Source organism: Protopterus annectens, chromosome 3.part1 (genome assembly GCF_019279795.1).
Source record: "Protopterus annectens isolate FY-2018-M chromosome 3.part1, PAN1.0, whole genome shotgun sequence".
In the NCBI taxonomy this organism is placed as follows: Eukaryota; Metazoa; Chordata; order Ceratodontiformes; family Protopteridae; genus Protopterus; species Protopterus annectens.
In genome coordinates, this window is record NC_056732.1 from 663,188,296 (window position 1) to 663,210,265 (window position 21,970).

Below are 21,970 nucleotides of genomic sequence, written 5' to 3' on the forward strand. Positions count from 1 at the left end.
AAAGTATAAGTTCCTGTCATTTCCTAATACCAATGTTCCACATTCCATAATTTGCCTTCATTCATTTGCATCCATATTAATTTAATCTACTTGCTTTTATAAATAATTAAAATAATCCACCACCATAATATTCACGTTAACAATAACACTTTTTCATTTCTTCAAAATGCAATACTTTATTCTTAATATTGGTACACGCATAGTTACTATTTCAAAATATCTTATTCCTGAACCTAATATTACAGATAAAACAATTACCTGGTAAAACAGTAATAACATCTAACAACTTAAATTCCTTTATCTTTAAATAAAATAGTTATATCTAAACAAATGGCTTTCCCAGAACTCAACACTATCATGTCCCCCATGCATGGTGCATTACTTATTTCTGTTTCATATTTAATAACCTACAGCTTCCAATGTTAGTTATTTGTTCCAACCACCATTTTGTTACTAATAATCACTTTACTTCATTCTTATAGCTACTTATATTTAAAAAAATATCCTCTATTTTTTAGTCTATTTTGTTTTATCTTTAACTTTAGCTTTCTTTTTTTTCTCATGTCCTAATATTATTTTTATCCTAACTCAGAACAGCACACTTAGTCAAAATTTCAATATTAAATTAATTTTCAACATTTTCAATTACACTTTCCACAATATTATCAAAATCCCCATCCCATTTTCATAAGCTGTATCATTGTCTTGAAATAATAGCTGTAACAGAGTCCTGTATAATGTTAATTTCTTCACCTTATCACTCAAAAATTCAGAGTAACCAATAGGCAAGAGGGGGCTGTAATTTACTGGATAAAGTTGGAAAAGGAACCAAGGTATTATAAACAAATAATTAGAGAAGGAAAGGTAATAAAATGGGAAGAGGCCAAGAAGACATTTGGACTGCAGGCTAGTGACTGCCTTTCCTATTAGAGAATGATATCAGAATATAAACAAACAAAAAGGATAGGGGAATCCTAAATGAAAGACCTGCACTGGCTAAGTTTTTAACTGAATCTAGAACAGCTGCCGTTAAAAACGGGCTAATTAGTAGGGTATTTAAAATATTGCACAATAACTATAGGAATCAATCAGATGAGGTCAGGAAAAAAATTACCAAGACAGATTAGATATGCATGCAGTTCACAAAGAAACAATGGAAGGACGTGTATTGCTCCCAAATATGCAATAAAGTTTAGACAATTAAAGATTTTTGCCTGGATGTGTTTGCACAGATACTTTTACACTCCAAATCCTGAGAATTTTCCTCAGGCAGATGGCAAATGTTGGAAGTATGATGGGGAAGTAAGTGGTAATTGGGAACATGTTTTCGGAACATAAGGAGATGGTAGAATTTGAAAGTTCCCTATAGAGTACTCCATCAAAAATACTGGGTGAGCAAATAAATGTAACTAAGGAAATCATTTTCTGAGCTGGGATACAGGATCTGAATTGCCTAGACACAGTAAAGCCTAAAAAAAAAAAGCAATTACTAGAAAATGGAAATAAAAATCTAAGCCACCAATACTTGAAATAGTGAATATTGTAAAAAAATAAAAGAACAGGAAGTGGGATTTTTAGGAATGGGTAGGAGTAAATTACATATAAAAAAGTGGAAATTGTGGGAAAAATATATTCTGAAAAATGTTTTGGAGGAGGAGGAGGAATGAGAGAAGGCAGGAACTGAATAATTTATGTAATGTTGCTTTGATTATGCATCACATATATTGTTATATATCCTATAATGTTTGCAAATGTCAACTTGTTAATATGGTTTGATTACTTTTATATAAATGTAAGCTTGCCTATGTCACAATGATAATACAATAAAGGTGTTTAAAAATCACAGTAACCGTACATGTTCATCTTTGCCACATTTTTTTCATGTGGTCTTACAGTCACCTGTAGAGTGGCCTGGTTCTCTACACTGACCACACTGCCTTTTAAGACATGCTTGAAATAACTACAAAAGTCATGTTTTTGGTGTTAATCAGCACTATAAATATTTTTTTATTTCCCTTCATTAACATCTAATAAAGCCCAAACTTTCCATGCTCCATGCAAAAGCTTCCTATTATCTAATATTATACTAATATAAAGCACTTTTAAACCAGTCTTTCTGAAGTACTAAACTGCACTATCATTTTCCATTTTTTTGCCTAACAGTTCTGCTTGACATCACATAGATTTTCCAAGGAGAAAAAAAAAAACTTTTTTATCAAATGTAGTCAGGAACTTTTGTGCCAATGAAAATTATTTAAAAGTTGCCTCACAAAATAGCTCCAATCCCAGTTATATTAAACTCCTGATATCTATTACTGAGAAGTCTAAAGAGCCAATGATTTTATCCCAACTAACATACTTGTTAACTGCTATGGCTGTTTCTGCCGTTACATGTACCACTGGTCTCCTTATTTCTCTCCATTCAGCATTTCTATCTTTTTATACATCCAGATACCCAGCCACTGCCACAACATATTCTGACATATTATACCATCTCATGACTTTGTTGAACAGCTGCTATCTGTTGCAAACACGCTGAACTTGCAGGCAGAATTGGGTCTCTATTACTTTGTCAAACATTTACTTCAGCGAATGTCTGTTCAACAAACACAAAACAGCAAATGTTCATTTAAGCGAACCACATCCACAAATGGTTTACCCAGGAAACTGAGTTACTTTGCCAACATTTCAAATTTACACACACTCCAGTAAATCAAATCCATCCTGGTGGGGGCTGTGCCCCCCCACACTTATATATATTGCATCTGTAGTACGTGATTGAAGCTTTAGTTAGTCAAGTAACTAAAGCTCTATCACTAAATCTTGACAGTGCAAAACCACGAACGGCAGTTTCCACACAGGGAAACAATGCCGTAGTCCCAACAAAAAAAGCAAAAACATTCAACATAAATTTAGTGGAGGGCCCCAATGTGGGGGGCTGTGCCTCCCACACCCCTCAACTAAATATACCAACTCCGAGACTGTTCCACATTGTAGAAAGGACAAAATCTGCATAATGGCCAAACAAATTGTTTCCCTGCCTACCAGACACCTGCAGCAACTGGAAAGACCCCAAAAGTACCTCACCAAGAGGATCAAAGGGCTCAAACAGATGCCATATGCTGCCCGGTTAAAGAAACTCCAGCTCTACTCAGTGGCATACCGCCTGTTCAGAGGCGATCTGTGCCTGACGTATAAAGCCATGTCCAACCCGGAATTAATGGACATGCTGCACCTCAGAAAATCCAAATCCCATCGAGCTACGTGCTCGAGAGACTTGAACCTCAGCACTGAAATAAATAGGACATGCTGGAGGGACAGATTCATAACACAGAGGCTCCCTTCACTCTGGAATAAAATCCCAGTCCAGGTTAGGCAGAGTCCCTCATTGACTCTCCAAGAGGAATCTTGATGAGTGGATGGGAGATCGTAGGTTTACCCCGGGTATCACTTCTGTGTCACTGTTAGACAGAGGCACAGTATACTAACCTCAAAAAAGGGCATAGCAAAATAAATTTAAAATGGGTGGTGAAAGCCAAACACATTCTGGCTAGGCTTATAAATGCCCTAGGGCAGATAGCCTAGTATGAACCTATGAAACTGCCGTTCGTGGTTTTGCGTTTTTGACATTTAGTGATCGAGCTTTAGTTACTCGACTAACTGAAGCTTCGATCATGTAATATAGACCTTATATATCAACTTTGAAATCACACTACTGTGGGGAAAACGGCACATTTCTGAACTTGGCCAACTAACTCCATTTCCTGGGTAAACCATTCACAAATGTGAATGTTCGCATAAATGAATGTTCACTGTTTTGTGTTTGTTGAGCAGATGTTCACTGAAGTGCATATTTGATACAGTAATATAGACCCAGCAGAATCACCATGCTACTCTCTGCTTCCTTCTTCTTGTGCATCACTGAAAACTATTCCACTACATTTCTCAGCTGGAAAACATCTTCCACTGCTACTGAAGTTATACCATTTCCATGGTAATATTGTGATAGATTAGTTGCCTTGCCTTCTCTATATAATATGCTCTTGTTTGTTTTCTTTCTCCTCAATTAAATTATAATCTCCAGACCTTCATGAAAAACAACAGCTTTTGCTTGTGGTAAATGCTGACTGATATCCTATGTATTATCCAATACACTTTCTATGGAAATCATAGCATCTCCATCCACAGAAACTCATCCATGCATGACCTACCGCCTCTTCCTGCAGCAGCCTACTGGCCATTGCATACAGGAAAATATTAGGGAAAGTTCCTCAGTGCCTTAACCAAACGTCCCCTAGTCAGTATGTATTCCAGCACAGGGCTCCTCTGAAAAGAGGGAGCTTGCCAAGTGGGACTAACCTGGTAAACAAATGGTAAATAAATAAATGAAATAAATAAATAAATACATGCATACACACACATACATGCAATAATTCCCACATCATAAACCGTACAACTTCAGTACACAATTCTGTATGAAAGTGCCCCTCAGACTAAATGTGACCTGTCAACATTTCTCAACTTTTCCATAAAAAATGTCAGCATACTGTCTATTGGCTCCCAACTTGTGAACCATGCAACTGTCATCATATAATTTATTAATCCCTAACACACATACACACACATACACACACACACACACACACACACACACACACACACACACACACACACACACACACACACACACACATACACACACATACACACACACACACACACACATATATATGGATCTACTTTTAATATTCGAAAGGCCATATCATCGAATTTTGTTTTCGCAAGATGAAAATTGTGAAAATTAAATACCCGAACGAGGAATTTTTCCCAGGGCAAGTAGACACTTGCCCAAACCCCAACAAAACATACATCAGAGTAAATAAAACCCAACTGGGAGGGCTATGCCCCCCACACCTCCAAACTACATATATCAACTCCAGGATCACACTAAATTGTAGAAAAGGGCATGCCCTGGGAAAAATTTGCATGCAGATATTTTGTTCTCACAACTTTCATCTCACAAACACAAAATTTGATGATAATATAGCCTTTCAAATATTAGAAGGGGATATATATATATATATATATATATATATATATATATATATATATATATATATATATATATATATATGTATAATATACACATACATACATATAGATATGTATGTATATACACATACATGTTTAGACTTTATATATATCTATATCTATATATATATCTATATATATATATATATATATATATATATATATATATATATATGGGTTATCTTCATTTTGTCGAAAGCTCATTTGACTGGCAAACATTTTAGTTGGACCAAATGACTGAAACTTCATTTCACTGACACTTCATTTCACTGACAGTTCATTTCACTGACAATTGGTTCTGGCAGTGTCTAGAGCACTGTAAGGCAAGTAAAAGGAATATGTCCTTTTCCCCACTGTAGTGCGATCCTGGAGTTAGTAGTATACATAGTTAGGGTGGGAGTGGGGGGCACAGCCCCCCCACTTACTTTCATATTATATTCTCTGCTTTTGGTTATATATTGTTTAGTAAAACCAAAGTAAGTGGGGGTGGGCTGTGTCCCCACACTCCCCGTAACTAAATATACTAACTGCAGGGTAGAGAGAGAGAGAGAGAAAAAATACCAATGTCACCACCACGGGGCAATGTAAAATAAAGCCAAAGCTTCTTTAATATCCAATAGACAAAACATTGTCATTATCATTTTGTCAAAACTATTTATATGTTTTTTCATATTTGCAACATCAGATATGCTTTATATGTACTGTGATATCCTTCACCACAGCCATGTAACAGTCTTGTGAACAAAACCTCTTCTGTGAAGCACACCACAAATAATCCACAAATGACTGGCATATACCAACATCCTCTTCACAGAACCATGACACATAACATATAAAGAACATTTCTGGAACAACGTTCATTAAAATGAGCAGTGATGAGCTAACAATTGAAGGAAACCTCGAACAGTTAGTGTTCCCTCCTGGACCACAGTTTATCAAACATTGCCTCCTTTTTCACCAGATGCCTCCTCTTCAGAGATGAAGGTAAACATGCCGGGACTCTATTCTTTAAGTCTTCAACCCTATTCTGTTCCAAATGAATGGCATGGAGGATGTCCAACATATATAATCTCTGTTTACCCAAAAGACTTCGTAGATGCCTATGCCACTCTTCTACCACATTCTGGCTCCTCGGATACCCTAATGTACAGATGTCCTATTGATTCCGAAAGGTAACATCGAACAGTGGAGGTAGTCTTATTGCAGTCAATCCTCTCACTCCATTCCAGAAAGTCTACCAAGCACATAATTCTCCCTAAAGAATGTGCATAACTGTTTGTCAGCATCAGGCATATCTGCTTCAATAACATTTAGGGTATCAGTAACAGACTCAGGACATACGAATGCCAATGCTGGGATTTGTTTGCACAACATGGAGAAAGCCATGTTGGTACTGAACTCCAAGGCCAGATGCAACTTCTAGATTTGCCTCTAGATGATCCAGCAAAGGTGGAACCAGCAACCCTTTGCAACACTGCCAGTGAAATGTGCTTGGATAGCACTTACCACACCTTTCTCAAAATCACTGAGCACCATCTGTGGACATAATACAAGATCAAACCAGACAGAAAGGGAGAATACGCAACTCCTAAAGGTGTTGTAACACTTCTCAGACTTCACAGGTAAAATACCATAGACAACTGGAATAATTTTAACTGCATTTGAGTCTTCCAGTCTACAATGCATGGTGTACACTTATTTACATTCAGTTGAATTGATAGGAAAGGTGCCTCCACTAAAATCTACTCAGATGCACATAAAACTTGTAAATTGTTTTCAGTAGTAATAATGACACAATTAGCCACTAAACATGACTTCCCTGTGTGTTCCAATAACACAATTACCCACTAAACATGACTTCCCTGTGTGTTCCACAATAAAGTGACTATTTTTAATGGGCAAGTGTTCTGATGTTAAGTCACCCAACGCACGCATATCACTATACATTGCCTTCCTTTTTCGTTGCCTTACTTTGTTAACTGTTTGTTTCAGAGCAGATGTGTTAGGTAATGAATTGACGACAGTACTTGGTGTCCCAGCCAATATTTCAGAAACAACCTTATAGGGATCCTCAATGGAATGCTCAGCCCTTCTCTTAATATTTTCTTTGACTTTATATAATTCAGATTTGATGGCATTGGGGGCATGGAAATGAAGTGTACCCTTCTCCAACCTAAATGCATCACCTACCAGTTCTGTCACAAATTTAGTATTTGCACTTATCTTTTAGCTTCCTGGCAGAACACCAATAAGTTCTATTATTCATGGTTTTCTCATGTATATATAAATAACCATCCACACATGACATCTTTTTTCCTTTTTGACATAAAATAGTTTCATACATGTTGCCAGTTACACCTGGAACAAATCCTAAGTCAGCATCCACCATAGTCTACCTAATGGAACAAATGCAAGAAATCTCTGTTACAACTACCACTCCTAGCCACTGCAGGTGTTATGAAAGTACGCTCAATACACCTTACCTTGACATGTTGCTATCAACACATGAGACAGATATCCCCTACGTGAATCACTTACGCTGTTCCCTTAGATAGTACTCTGGACATGCATTGCTTCCTTGTTTACATCTTTGTGAACGTATATGTAGAAATTACATTTCCTATGCAGAAACATATGCAAGAACATCACATCACAAAAGATCAACTGTACCATGCATCTCGACAATCTGAGGTTAATGTTTCTTGGTTTGATGTATTGCCCATTGGAAAACTGCAATTCAAACTTCTCATACTCGACTACCTGCACTTCATGTAAGTGATAGTAAACACACACACACACACACACACACACACACACACACACACACACACACACACACACACACATGTGTATATATATATATATATATATATATATATATATATATATATACATATATATATATATATATATATGTATATATATACAGAGAGAGAGATCTTAAAACCTTCAATCTTGTGATTGTTTTTTATGCTGTTGGCAAAAGGTCTATGATAAGGGCAGACATTAAGTGTGATAAGGGACAAATGTGTTTTGTACCCTTGCTTAACTTTAAAGTCTGAGAAAGACATAGACCTATTTTAATATATGTTTTGGAATGTATGCATAAATTTATAATTAAACTTATATGTTATTCCAGGAGGCTATATATTTATAATGTTTTATAAACATTATAATTAACAGTGACAAGTTCTTTCTCAAAGTCTAGACTAATTAAAGTCAGTTTCTGGTTATTACTTTTGGCAAGGTCCAATATTGTGATTTTTCTTTTGTTGTTGTCATGATTTAACCTATTAATTATGAAACCTGTTTGATCTTTATTTATGATATTGTCCATTGCAACTTTTGTCTCGTGGATAAAACTGAAGTAAAATATTATAATCTCCATTGAGCAACGAGATAGATCTGTAAGAGGAAACCTGAGATCTGTCTTTTCCTGGTATTTAAACAGGTGAAATTAAAGAACATTTTCCATGAGCAGTGTATCTATAGTGAGTTTTGTATTAACAAATGCAACTTATTTATCAAAGTAAGAACATACTCAGGAAAAAAAGAGCTTACATAATTCAGGGATTAAGCCATTAATCCTGGAGCTTTCCTTTCTATTTTTAGTATGTTTTTCTAATTTAAAGTAATGATATTGGTTTGTTTAGGGTGGCCATGGTGGTGCAGGGGTTAGCGTTGTCACTTCACAGCAAGAGGTTCTCCAGTTTGATTCTCAGCCAACGTGTCTTCTGTGCAGAGTCTGCATATCCTCCCTATGGTCAATTGGGTTTCTCCTGGTGATCCGGTTTCCTCCCACATTCCAAAGACATGCAGTAGGTGGACTGGACACTCTAAATTAGCCACAGGTGAGAGTGTATGTGCAACTGAGTGGTGCAACTATACTACTGCACCAGGGTTAGTCACCCAGCAATGTAAACCTTGGTTCGAGATGATTGTCACTGCAGAAGTGACACCCCGACCCCATGTGCAAAATGGAAAAAGGGGTTGAGGATGGATCGCTGGATTTGTTTATTTTGTCTATGTGTTATTTATTTAGTTTAATGTTGGCATTCTTATGCAGATATTCATCTAGCAAGTTTCCAAAATCTCATTTTCATTGTGGTTAAGCTTGGCATAAAATCCTCATATGACCATCAACATCTCCTCTGTATAAGGAAGTCCTCTATTTGTTACTGGGTTATAAATACTATTAATTTATTTGATTCCCCTTAAAAATCATTTTTCTCTAATTAGCCAACCCATATAATGCCTTTGGTGACATTTCATAAAAATGTAATTTAATTTTTTTTTTCTAACACAATTTTTGTTTTAGGTTTTAGAAATATATTGGTATTGCTTTATTAAACGTTTGATGATTTCAGTGATATTTTTACTTATTCTTTATTGGATAATGTTTCTTTTGTAATATCTACATTTTTTACAATATCAGTCATTAGCTTTTTTTCACATTATATATATTAAAAGAATTCCTTAAGATGTCATTAACTTCTCCATTGCTATTACATACATTCTATTTGTCTATCAAAACTCTTTAAATTAATCTAACTTAGTCGTATTATCTGTATTAATTGAACATTTCTTATATCCATTGTTATTTTAAAAGATAAAAGATACTGCATTAAGATGATCTGATAGGGGACAATGAATTGTATTACAATCTTCAGTTTTGTTTATTAAATCTACAGATACATAAAGTCTATTCATACAAGACTGTGTTGCAAAAGCAAACAAGTAATGTGCAAAGAACTGTGAGTTACTTCATGCATAGGTTACTAAATCCTTAAGATTATTTATAACCAATTTATTTAATACTTTTGTTGAAATTGCTCTTCTGGTTTTGTTCTAGCACTTTGTATCTGAATGATAAACTATACAATTAAAGTCTTCTGCAAGTGTTAACAATGCCCATTATATTATTCTGTAAAATATTTACATGTTATCTTATAATTTTGGCCCCAATATCTGGTAGTCAATAAAAGTTTGCTAGACTATAAAGCTTCTTTCACAATTCAAGCAATACTATTAAGTACATTTCTTTAGAGTCAGTAATTATATTAATTATTCTGGGCATCATTGGAGATCTTTTCTAGAATATTGCTGTACCTTCTGTTTCCCAAACGAAGACAAAATTATAATTTTATATAAATTGTTATGTAAAGTTTTGTGTTGTTTTCTAATAAGTGTGTTTCTTGTAAGAATATATTACCTCCATTCATTTTGTGATATTTCATAAGAAATTTAATATATTTTCACATTCATGCCATTTACTTTTATGGATATTATCTTAAATTTATTCATAAACTATTTTCTAATTAATCCTCCCATTTTGCTGAATGCAGATATTTGTAACAGCTAATCTAAAATTGCATTTTGACTAAGGATTTTGCTTACAATGACCCATTAAAAAAGATAATTTCTTTTCTAAAAATCATAATCTAATTATTGCCATTAAAACTATAAGCAACTTGTATACAATATAATTTAGTTGTGGATAATGTCGTTCCTAGCTTGACTACTAAAGCATATTCAATAACTATCAAATCTACACTAACAACCTATACAACAATCATTACAATTACCTTCAAACAGCTACTTTGACTTAACATTGCATGTTTTTCTTTTAAAACAAAGTATCACAAACCTCGTTAATATGTATTTGTTTTATATAAGCTTTCAATGTAGATATTTAGCTGGAATAAGCCCTTTCCTGAAATTACCTTGTGTATTTAGTTCTAAATATCACTTATATAATGACTCATTCATTACAAGTAAATACAAATTATTGAACTGTACGTATGTAGTATATAATCTTTTAGTAGGATATTATAATTAGTGACTTGCAAATATAATAATTAATCAGATAAGAAGTAACCCAGTCCTTAATTTGCCTTATCACCTATAAGTAATTTTTAATTTGTCAAAAACATAAACTTTTATAAACCTAGTGTATGTACTGGATACTTTAGTTATTAGTGTGAGTAAAGCTGTCTAAACCACAAATTATAATGTATGAATTATATAACATATGCATATTATAGAATCGAGCAATTTTATTACTTTTTCATTATATATTAACATTAAATTTTCACATGTTATAAGCACTCATAAGCAAATATATAATCATTCACAGCAATAAAATTATTGTAACCGAGCAAGTTTGTGTAGTTAAACTCTCTATTATTAATTACAGACAGTGCATTTTAACTTGACTAAGTTATCTCCTCAAATAATATAAAAATACACATTATAAATAAAAAATACACACAATACTTATGAAATTTATTACTAAGTTCCCATTTCATAAATAATCACTTCTTGTCCAGCTTCATATTGCTAACGCTAAGTATATTTTCTAGGTAGAAATGTAAATTAAACAGTAGAATTTCATGGCAAATGCATTTTCTTCCCAATAGAAGTTGTGCCACAAAATCTAGGCTGAATCATCAACCCTGGAAAACACACATCCATAAAGAAATAAGTGAAAGAAAAGTAGCCTTAGGGTAAATACTTCTTCTAAAAGTAGCTTTTGGTATACTAGTATCTGTTACCCCATGGTATCTACTGGTCATGTCAAACAATCTGAAATAGTGATTTTTACAATATAGCCTTGAACATCTGTCTCATACACAACAAGCAAATATATATGTATCCATTAAAGCATCTTCAAATGTTTCTTTCTTAGCACAAATTCTTATCACTTTGTAATAGTTTTAGTACAATCTGATATTTATCTCACTCACATAAATCAAATGTGTTTATTGCACGCAAACACTCTGATGTTACACTCTTCACCTCATGATTATATTAAACTATCCATTTTACTCTATGTTTGTTACAGTATAACTTGTTATATCTGTCCAAGATGTACAGAGCATATATATTTGAAAACAGGCTATAATGTACTGCTGGCTACTTCCCTTACTACTCTGATCATTATATCTAATTTTTAAACAAATTAAACATTTCACCATTACTGATGACCATGTCTACTGGTAAATAGTGTCACCATATTTAATTATCAGGACATCTGCCTGTGACTTGAAGTGCAAATTAAATAAAAAAAGGCCAGTATCCTACTCTCCACATACCAACTCCATGAGCACTATTTGATTTTTAAAATTCAAAAGAAGTGCAAATATTCAATCCTTAAAACCATAAATGAAAGCAAATGCACTGTTGCTGAAATAGCTTATACTTTATACTACATATTTCCCAGTAAAAGGAAAGGAATTAAGGAGATTAAAAGCAAAACCTTTACAAAGGACACTAATACTATATAAAGTGTGCATAAAATGCTCATTACCCTAATAATATTATCACATCTTTTCTTCTTCCTTTTGTTACTTTAACTGATTTATATACAGTCTGCATCTACTACTATTATAATTTATGTTCACTGCAAATTTTATTAAAATGCATTATATCCTAAAGTAATAGAATAAGATGGTTTTAAATGTCTGTGTACTTAAATTTAATGATGATTCAGTGGCAGAGTGATACATTTACTTAACTTACACTGTAGACATTATAATATGTACAAGCTAAGTTCTATTCATTTGTTCTTTATTTTTTTGATTTCACATTTTTTCCAGCATTTTTTTCAGATTGTCTATTCAGTGAATTAGAATTCCAGTCCATTCCTTCAATAAATTCATGTACTTTGTTACTTTGAATACATGTAGCTGCATCTTTCAAGCTGTCAAATATTTTATTTCCTTAAGGTACAAATAGTTTAATTCTTGCATAGAATAAAAACTGAACCTTTATTCCATTTATTTTAATTCCTTTAGCAATAGGAGACAGGAGTTTATTTTTCTTAAAACCTTAGAGGAGTTGTCAATATCAAATCTGATGACATGTTCCCCTATTTTATGAAGAGGATTAACCTAGGCTAACTTCAAGATTGTTTTAGTTCATAGTAGATATGAATCTCACTATTATTGATCATGGAGAATTTTTCTTTGTAGAAAAAGGAAGTAAAGGTCCTTGTACTGCTTTTGTACCAAAAGACAGTGCTTTAGGTATGTTCAGAGCGTTTGGTAACCATGTTGTTAAAAGTTAATTATATTTTTACCTTCATATTTGCCATATATTCTGACATTATTCATTCTTAATTTATTCTCTATATTGTATAGTACATCAATAAACCAAGTATGCCATTTTAAGAGTAATTAAGTCAGTCTCCCCTTCTGTTATTCTCATCTCAATGTCAATTAAGGCTTCCTCCATGTTGTTTATCTAAGAACACTGTGTTTTACAAAAATTCCTATTTAAAAGAAGAGTACAAGAAGCATTTTGTTAAGACTCCAATCTAATAGCTAACTTATCCGTTTTGATGAAAATGTCCTGAATACTCAGCAACAATGTTTGAAACTTTTTTTTTTCAACTGAAGCTTCTTGTGAGCTGAGTTTAGTGTGGCTCATGTTAATTACTGAATTCCTGTCAGAAAATTTGAGGTACTTGAACATTTAATTGTCACATCATATTAACTTCCTCTCTAAATGTTATTATTGAATATAAATTTATACAAACATTTATTTGAACTGATAAATTTGTCAGAAAATATCCTGAAGATGAAAGCTGTTAATAAGTGCTGCTATCAGCCATCTTGGCCATGTCCCATATTTCCAGACCTGTCTTTGCATAATTCTGACTGAAAATGCATACTACAAAATTACATTTCAGAATAAAATTGCATAATGAAACTGTACACATCATAAACACTCTTATTATGAGCATTCTAAAACTTTTGTTTCAAAGATAGTATTAATTACTGCAGTTAGAGTTTTTCATTTATTTTATTTAACATCCTTTATTACTTTGTTAGCCAGATGAGTAAATTCATTTGTAACTAATTAACCAGTATGTTTTTGAGAGGACAGTGGAAACTAACATACCCAGGGCAAAACTACAAAAACATGGGGGAACAAGCAAAACTTTACACAGAATAGGACTAGCAGTTAATTACTGTTGGATGTTCATGGTCAAATTTATTTGTCTGCTTTGTTCAAATGTTTTACTTACTAAATCACTAAAAGAGATTAAAAAAAAAAAAAACATGAGTGGAGGTGAGGCTTGAAACATGGACCCTAAAGCTGTGAGGAAGACATCTTAACCACTGTTGACTGTACATTTCATTGTACTTGTTCCCAAATTTGCAATATTTATACTCATTATTTATAACAGCCATTATCGGACCCCATTTCATGAAATTCTAGATGATCATTGTTCAGTTTTATAACACAAAATTAGATATTTTTTAGCAACTGCGACATTACCGATCACTAAGTAATTGCATAAAACAATGGATAATAGTATATCGTAAAGTATCATAAAATGTCAATGCAGAAAACAACAGAAAAAATTAAATACTGATAAGATACACAGTACCTTACCTCTAATGTTGTATATTCACATTCATAAATTTTGCAACTTTTGATGTTTTAATACAAAACTTTCAAAGTATTCTTTGCTGAAAAAACAGTAAATAAAAAAATACAATTAGTCAAAACTTTTTCATAAAGTAAATAATTTCCATCAATGTACACTAAAAATCTAACTACCTATACTATGCACTATATAACAGACTCCAGAGTTAACTCAGTTCATTATAATTACCAAAAAACATTAAGGCAATAAAATCACTATTCAGAAAGCTAAGCCTACCTTGAGCAATACTTTACAAATGTCTTCAGTGTTATCCTTTCATTTCAGTATTTACTATTTTGTTTTTTTGTTGCTTAAAACCTTGTATACTTTATGTAAATATATTATGTATTTTTGGCTCAGGTCTGGATTAATATATATACTTAGTAAAGAAGTAAGTAAATGAGTGAATGAACGAATGAATGAATAAATAAATAAATAAATAAGCTACGCATATAAGAAAATTGCTAAACTTGCAAATAATCTTCTATTAGCTATCACAACACTGCTCTGAAATGCCTAAACTGGATAACATTCAAACAGAGAATGTCATATCACCAGAACTTGTTCACTTTTAAACTTCTTTACTTTAACAGTTCTCCTCAACTTTCTAGCCTCCTGTATTTGCATCAGATGAGAAGACATTATCAGTCTTCCAAACAAATAGTCTTCCAGGTCCCTATAAATCTATCACAAGCTGGTGATAAAGTGCCATGCATTCTTAAGGGTGACATAAAGTTTATTTGAATTCAGAAAATGTCCCAAATAATATTTATTTTCACTTAAGATTATTCACAGTAGTAGTTTTATTCTTCCCAGCTGCGTTCTACCAAAAATTAGACAAAGTAATTTATTTATTTATTTATTTTTCAGTTACCCACATAATCTAGTTCAGGAACATAGGGGAGCCAGAACCTGTTCCTGCATTCAGTGGGCAGAACACTGTGCACTAATCATAAACAGGGCACCAACCCATTGTATGATACATAAACATACTTACTCCTACGTGGTATGTACATCTGCTGGCAAGATGGAGGATTGCCAGTTCATCTACAGGCCTTTGACACAACCCCCCATTCAGGCATTACTGACAAACTCACCCACCTAAATGTCAACCCCTTTTTTGTTAGGTGGGTTGCAAATTGGCTCACTAACCATACACATGCTATCAAAGCCGGTGACTCCACCTCAACCAGCAGACCTGTCACCAGTGGGGTTTCACAAGGGTCAGTATTGGGCCCCCTTTTGTTTGGTATTTACTTCTCGGAAGTTCAGGCCAAAACAAAGGGGCTGTGGCTGACCATGTTTCCTGATGACTGCAAACTTGGTGCGATTGTTGACTCTCCAAATGATGTCAGTGTACTCCAATAGAGGCTTACACAGACTAACGATTATTGCCAAAGCCATGGACTCAAACTAAATGCAAAAAAATGCATCATCATCCCCATCGGTAAAAGCAATATCCCTACTAACTACCAAATAAACAACAATACCTTAAGTACAAATGCTGTAGTGAGGGATTTGGGCACACAAGTAAACTGTCACCTAAACTTTGACCACCATGTGTCCAATGTAGTAAGAAAGGCATTCTACATTGCACATTTGATTAGCAAAGGCATAGCCTCAACAGCAAAAGAGGTCATTACCCCCCCCCATACTCACCCCTTAGCAGGCCCATAACTGACTATAATGCCCCCTTTGGTATATACCATACCAGGCACCTGCAGCAGCTGGAAAGATCACAGAGATTTTTAACTAAGATGATTCAGGGTCTTCAGCATATGCCTTACACAGACACACTGAAGTCCTTATCACTGTACTCAGTAGCATATAGGCTGCTTAGAGGAGACTTGTGCCTGGCTTACAGAGCAATCTCTGCCCCAACCTGATGAACTTGCTGCAGATCCATAAGTCAAATGGGACTAGAATTACCCATTCCAGCGACCTAAGTCTGGCTTGCCATTTAAATAGGACATGCTGGAGAGACAAATTCATCTCACAGTGGTTGCCACTTCTCTTGAATAGGCTACCAATTCATGTTAAGCAGAGCATCTCTATGACTCTTATCAAAAAGGGGCCTGGATAAATGGATGAGGAAACCACAAATTCTTGCTGAGAGTAGCTCCCACATCCCACTTGGACATGGGCAGTCATTACTAATAATAATTTTAGGCATTCACTAGACTTTTTCTCTTGAAATATAATGGGTGTAATAGGCTAGGCTTAAAATGACCCTCGGGTCACTAGGCTAGTAACCTCCTATTTACCTAGGAACCATTATACATACATATACATACATACATACATACATACATACACATACTTTAAAGAGATTCATAAAGTCTGTGTAGGCACTTCTTCTTCTTCTTCTTCTTTCGGCTTTTCCCGGTTAGGGATCGCCACAGCGGAACACCTGTCCGCTCATGATTGGCAGTGGAGTTTTACGGTGTCGAGTTGCCAGCCCAGCACCCAACCTTCCACAGAAGGCACACACACATGCACACACTCACACCTAGGGCCAATTTAGAGTGTCCAATCCACCTACAGCATATCTTTGGGATGTGGGAGGAAACCGGAGTACCCAGAGGAAACCCACGCGACCACAGGGAGGACATGCAGACTCCGCACAGAAGGCACCCCAGCCGAGGATCGAACCAGAGAACCTCTTGCTGTGAGGCAACAAAGCTAACCGCTGCACCACCGTGGCTGCCCAAAGTCTGTGTAGGCACTGTTTTCCAAAAATAAAATGGACAAGAACAAAAAGTTTGATGCTGAAGTTACAATGCGAAATGGATTTGAGGAAACACAATGAAGTACTACTTCACAAAACAGCTGACAGCTGATCAGATTAGTCTTCCTGGATAGCCATTATGATCAGAACAGTAACAGAATTTAAGAATACATATGGAACTCAGCATAGTTTTCAAGAGGGATGGGAAAAAAAAAATGAATTAAATTGCTCATTATGAAGACCAACAGATTAACCAACACCTCTGGAAATGGGCAAGCTAGAGACCTTTGTCTGTTAATTTCACTTGAATTTCTGTATTTCTTAGTTTCAGTGTGGCAGATTGCACTGGTCAAAATAACTGAATACTCATGTGCTACTGTTACTTTCAGGACTTAAGACTTCAATTGTATGCATTTTTATGACCAGCATTTATGAAATACAACAAGGAAATGTTTATGTGGTATTTGAAGGTATCCTGTATAGTGGATAAAAAAAATCTCCTTTTAAAATGTACTCTGAATGTGAAAATGATAGTTATGACAGTAATGGTGTACTGAAAAGAAATGGCTATACACCTGTTGTAGGTGAGAATACACAAATTACAGCTGCTGGTTTATAGCTCCAGTAGTCTGTAATTATTTTTGCCTTAAATTTAGTAGGGATATTACATGACAAATTATTGGAATGCTAGGAAGTTCAAGGCTACTGAGTCCTGTAGTCATTATGCCTTGCCAATTCCCATCCTACATGGTGTTCAAAGGAGAGGAAATTATCAACCCAGGTTCCCAGGTCTATAATTACATTTTCATTTTGAAGTGGTGCTATATGCTGGGGGATGGTTTGTATGCCAAGTACACAAGGCATTTATGTGTAGGTCCCTGCTGGAGGGCTTCTGTGTTAGAGGGAGATTTGACAATGACTCCCAGTTTGAAGTTATCCACAAACTTTGTAAGCCATAGGTCTTGGTTTTAAGTCTATAGGTTAGAAAAGTAGATACCAAACAAAAAAACAGTCCTAGCACTGAGCACTTTAGGACACCATTGATTACCTTCATGTTCTTGGATGATGCCCCTAAAGTATCAGAAATGCAAACTGAAAATGTGTATGTCTTTCAAAACAGGTGATTTTTATGATATGAAAGAAACACCTCACTTTATTAGACTAAGTTATGGCACACAGTGACAAACTCAATCTGTTAAACCATCTGTTAAACCATATATCAAGGTTTGCTAAGTAGTCGTAATGCTAGAAGGTCAGCTCTGTAGGGCAGAGAGAATTAATTATCCAAAAAACAGCTTTTCTCTCCAAGGAAGTTTGCACATAGATTTCTGTATTGTAATGCTTGGCAAAATTTCTTTTAGAGGCACAAGAGGAATGCAGGCAGTAAGCAGTCAACAGCTGATAAATACATAAAAACATGAATGCACTGATATCATTGCATATGAGGTCCCAAGGCAAGCAGGAAGTAGATAAAACATTGAAAGAAAAGTATGCAGTGTGCTGCCTGAGGGCTCCAACACAGAACAAAGAAGATGGTGTGCAATGGATGGACACTGCAACTTGAATTCAGTACTATTGGGGATGATAAAAAGTCTCATTTTGTGGTGAAAAACATACTTTTTGATTTGTGACTGAGAATAATTTGTGTGTTCCATTCAGGACAGCGTAGAAAGTACTGAATTAATTTTTTTAATGACAAAATTGCAAGGCTAATTTTGGCACTGTGGGTGGCGCAGTGAATAGCATTATCACCTCACAACAAGAGGCTCTCAGGTTCAATTTTTGGCTGGAGTGCCTTCTGTGTGGAGTCTGCATGTCCTCCCTGTGTTCGTATGGGTTTCCTCTGGGTGCTCCGGTTTCCTCCCACATTCCAAAGACATGCATCTGGAATGTTTCTCCCTGGGTCTCTGCTGAAAATGGGCTCTGTCCCAGTCAGACTTTCCCAGCAATTATTAAATGTTAAATAGAGATAAATAAAAAAATGCAAGTCCATGATTTTGGCTGTTTGTATTATTTGCAGAGCAGAAGGTTAGCTTATCATTTAAATGATGTCTCATACATACATGCATGCAGCAAGGTCTGGCAGTTAGCATAAAGGATCAAGACTGCTTCCTGTAGTCCAGAATTTGATTTCCTCAGCTTATCTTTGATTGCTGTGCAACTCTAACTAAATAACTTAACCGGACAGTACTCATGGCCAACTGAGAAACTGGACTAGGCTCTTCAGTGTTCTGCTGGACCACATGATTAGTAACTACTTATGAAACTAAAACGTATGCATATGAAAAAAAAGGTTATCAAGCAAAGCAAAAGTAAAATTCAGATACCAAAATAACTAGTGGGTTGGATTTAAAAGATGATAGATCTAGGATGTATGGCTGAAAAATTAATAACTAAAGGATCCCACCAACCACAATAAGATGGCCATAGCTGAATTCAGTTTGGTATGGGAGGTTTTCTCCCACACACTAACATGCAAAGAATGAAGCCCTACCACACTTAATTAACTCTGAGGTCACTCCGCCTTTGGGAATGGGGAGAAAATTTCAAAGCTTTCATATTTGTCTGGCTTGATCAAAGTAAACTTGACATATTAGCCCTTACCAAAACATGGCTACATCCCAATGTAAAAGACTCAAAAATAATACCTACAAACTTTGCAATAACCAGACGAGATAGATCGAAAAAGATAGGGGGAGAGGGAGCCCTTCTATATCCCTCTACACTCAGTATCACACCCTACACCAGTAATATACTCACCTTTTCTAATGCTGAGGTACTAATTTCTTTTTTAAACTTCAACACAACAAAAAGAATTTGTATAATAGTAATATATATCCCACCAGGTCACAATATACCAGTGCTGGAAGATATATTATCCTGGGCATCCCAAACAATATCTCATGAAACAATAATCTTAGGAGATGTTAATATAGATTGGCAGACCATTGTTTCCAACTCCCCCATAAACAGTATCAATCTGTATGGTTTTACACAGCTTACCAGTAGGGCAACAAGATATAGCAAAGATCTTACCTGCCAGCCCAACTAGACTGGAGCCTAGTATCCCACCCCACCAATTATCCCTCTTCAAGTACACTGTCTATTTCCCTGAGTGATCATCTGCCAACTTATGCCATTAGAACAAACTACCAACAGCTAAGAGCACACACTGTAAAATCGGTTAGGAATTCAACTAATTTTTATCAGCATAAATTCAACAATCTCCTACATGAAATAGACTGGACACCCCTTACACTACTACTCCTTAATGACGCCGTACTATACTTTAATAACACCTTCCTTTACATACTTAATATTCTAGCCCCCATTTGTATGAAAAGAATAAAAAAATGCAGCCCCATAGCTCTCTAAGGAATATAAACTCCTGATGAGGCAAAGGGACCTAAGCCTGGAAAATCTGTAAACTAAACAAAAACGAACACAATAATGTCAAATTCAAAACACTATGTAATAAAGCTGCAAAATTAATCAACAAAGATAAGAAATCATATTATTCCCAGCTTCAACTCAAAAATAAAACTAACCCCAACAATTTTGGGGCTCCATATCTACTATACTTAACCCTGGGACAAATAGAGATCACACCCCATCACCTGATACCCCTCCATCACAAACAGCTGAAAACCTTAACAAGCACTTTATAAAATCAATAGTAGACCTACTAACTAACACCCCTAACACTAGAGCCCTCCACCCTTCAACCTATTTAGGCAACAATCCTATATAATCTACAACCTCTAACCCTATCATTAATAATTCCCCTACTTAACAAAATGTCATACAAACCCCATTCTCATTTAAGCCCATACCTACAAACACCATAAAGAAACTACGAAAACTAAAACTCTGCTCCACCTCGGCTAATAATCTTCCACCAAACAACCTCAAACTGGCTGCCAGCCCAATCGCCTACTCAATCAGTATCCTTATAAATAGGTCTTTATCTGAATCAGAAGTACCAACAACATAGAAACAATCTCACATCATCCCCATCCACAAAGGAGGCAACTCTATTGAACTGACCAATTTCCGTCCTATATCTATCTTGTCACCCATAGCCAAAATTCTTGAGAGAGGTATCCATCAGCAGATAATGCAATACCTATTGCAAAATAATCTTTTAATCCAAACCCAGCATGGTTTCTGACCCAGCCACAGCACAACTACAGCTCTGTTATCCTTTACAGATGCTGTGAACAAGGCCAGAGATGCAGAATGCTATACAGCCTCCTTGACCTCTCTAAGGCCTTTGATATGGTCTTTCCTTCATGGTCTACAATATCCTAAGCTCTCTCATAACTCCTTCTCTGTTTCTATACCATATCCTTAAGCTAATGCTCAGTCTGTAATGCCTCTGTTCATCTTAACGCTCTCGCTATCTTTCTGCATCACTAACTCTTCTGCTATTATTTTCCTAACTAAAACCGTTTTATTTTTCATGCACTATAACGACTGATGTCACACATTGTACTACTTACATGCTGTTGTACACTTTATCTACTCATAGGCTATGTATATGTTGTTAGAATGACTAAAATTGTCCATAATGGTATAACTCTATAGAATTGTCCAGATGTGTAGTATATCTTGTAACCTAGTTTACGTTCTGTCAACTTATTTTTGTATAGTATTCCTCGTGTCACTTGTATTGTTTTTGGACTATAATGTATTTGTATTGCACTGTATGTGGA

General features: G+C 35.2%; 1 protein-coding gene across 1 annotated transcript in view; it reads right to left on the reverse strand.

Annotated features, from left to right (window-relative positions):
- Window positions 1-21,970, reverse strand: part of CYRIB (CYFIP related Rac1 interactor B) — a gene marked incomplete in the record, with an annotated part of 1,384,994 nt that overhangs the window by 842,140 nt on the left and 520,884 nt on the right. The window contains 1 exon segment of the mRNA XM_044066242.1: window positions 14,494-14,570.